This window comes from Rhagoletis zephyria, unplaced genomic scaffold, assembly GCF_001687245.7.
Source record: "Rhagoletis zephyria isolate East Lansing unplaced genomic scaffold, Rhagoletis_zephyria_1.1 Rzeph_scaffold_03834, whole genome shotgun sequence".
In the NCBI taxonomy this organism is placed as follows: Eukaryota; Metazoa; Arthropoda; class Insecta; order Diptera; family Tephritidae; genus Rhagoletis; species Rhagoletis zephyria.
This window is the reverse complement of record NW_016160917.1, coordinates 39,595-41,805: the sequence shown is the minus strand read 5'-3', so window position 1 is coordinate 41,805 and position 2,211 is coordinate 39,595. Positions and strand designations below refer to the sequence as shown.

Sequence of the window (2,211 nt, the reverse complement as noted above, 5' to 3'; positions counted from 1 at the left end):
CCATTTTCCGACGTTTATCTTGGCAGCGCTGCAAAAGCTTTTGCACACTTTAACATCCTCTCATTTAACAGCGTGTGTCTCAAATTTTACAGCCGCCTGTAACCTCCTGGGTAAATTCCCACTACAGCGACTTCAAGCTAATCGCCTCAAAAGTTCAGATACTTTCAGATACCGGGTGATACGTATGCCATCAATAGAAGAATATTCTTAAAAAAACTAGCACTTATACAAAAGTGGTGCCGCGCGCTCTAAGTCTTGGGGAAGATCGTTTCACCTGCACTACCAGTTTCCGGCACACTGCAAAGAAAACCTGCCTTAGTTTCCTAACAAATTATATATGTATATGCACAGATGTTCCGGGCTTACACTTTTGCTGGCTCCGATATATCCTAATACAATAATAAATTAATGATGATCTCTACGGGCGCCTTTGGGAATTTGTCGTAGGGTGCGGCTCCTAATAGCACTACGAATAATCATCTTTTTTTATTTTTTTACGCACAAAATTTTATTTAACCTTTTTTTTATACACGAATTTACCGCGGACGTTTTAAACAAAAGGAAACCGCACTTTCGGTAGTGGCAAGTCCTGCCGTTGACTAACGTTTTGGCGACTCCGCTACAAACGACCTAATTTTATATCCTTGGTTTGCTTATTTATCGGCGTTGGAGCCACCCCCCACATCCTTCTGAACCTTTTACTTGTATTAGTATTCTCGATAATCTAACTATCTTTTTTCTTTTCCTTTTCTTCCAGTGCATTATACCAGTTGCTAAAAACACTAGCCTGGCAATGCCGATAAAGCTTTTTATTGTCTTTGGTAGGCAACTGTCAGAACAATAACCTAGACAACGGACAGGCAAGGAGTTTCGGGTAAGTCAAAATAAAAAAAAAGAATTAGAGGCAATTACATATTTAGTACTGACTAAATTCTATGCTCATCTTCCTATTAAAAAAAAGAAAATCACTACCATTAATACCTTGTGGGACGTTCCTGCGACTAGCTAGCTTGCAGTGTGTGGTGGCAGCCGCTCCATGACATCACCATCAATTCGCCGGACTGGTTGTGCAAGTATCAAAAAAAATTTTCATCCAAGGGCACGACGCAGACTACATACATACGTACATATATTTCCACAATTTTCCTAGGGTTATTTTGCCATACGCACTGAGCCTATTTTGAGAGAATCACCAACAAAAAAACTTCGGCGATTGCCATGGAACAGCGCTCCCATAACACATTTGCTACACATTCCATTGCTTGAGTACATTCCAAAAGTTCTCTAAATCTTTTTGCATCAGATTCAAAGATCCTTTTTCCTTACTCACGCATTTGGAAATACCTCTTTCATTTTATGTAAACAATTGTTTATACCATGCACAATTTAAGATACGTATCTTCTTATTTTCAGCTATATTCCACCTGGGATTTGATTCGAAAGAACACAAAACTTTCCGAAATTCTTCAGCGCTTGGTAAAATTTAACACAAATACTTCAAATGGCGGGCGCGTTGCTTTGCGAAATTTTTGATGAGAAATTTGGCTCTGAAAAGTATTCGGTATGAATGAATTTGGTTTCCAAGTATTATTTTTTTGGTTTTGTTAATTTTTTGTGGTGCTAATTTCTATACTCAAGACAAAAATGCAATTTAATAAGTTTTTTATTTCAATTTTCGATACAAAGCTAAATTAGTTCCAAAGTAAAATACTGAACTAAATGTCTTAAATAGTTCACTTTACATAGTACTCGGATATACAGTATCGGTCATATCTATAGCACGCCATTTCAAAGTGAAATTGTGTGCCACTTATGCTTATTTATTTATTTTTAAGAATTTTCAATGAAAATACAGTTCTTTCTCTAACAAACCCCATATAAACCCAAGTTTAACAATTTGTAGAAAACTTCAAAAAATGGCAACAAATTTTCACCTAAGTTTCAAACTTTTTTCTCGGAAGTGTTAGAATTTTTTTGAGTACACAGTTTTTTAGCCACTGCAATTTTAGTCTGATAATGTGCAAATTTCAAGTGGCTACGAATTACCATTAATTTTTTAGAATTTTTTTGTCGCATTCGCTTTCATATGATGAATAAACTCAATTTATTTGTATATGGATGAAAACCTCAACACCTTTGGCGAAAAAAATTCTAAAAAATCAACGGTAACTTTCAGTCACTTGAAACTTGCACATTATCAGACTAAAATTG

At 35.9% G+C, this 2,211-nt stretch overlaps 1 long non-coding RNA gene across 1 annotated transcript in view; it reads left to right on the top strand.

Annotated features, from left to right (window-relative positions):
* Window positions 1-755: 755 nt before the first annotated feature.
* Window positions 756-2,211, top strand: part of LOC108369767 (uncharacterized) — a 2,491-nt gene continuing 1,035 nt past the window's right edge. The window contains exons 1-2 of the long non-coding RNA XR_001848557.1: window positions 756-874; window positions 1,414-1,561. This is a non-coding gene — a long non-coding RNA (uncharacterized LOC108369767). The remainder of the gene's footprint in view (window positions 875-1,413; window positions 1,562-2,211) is intronic.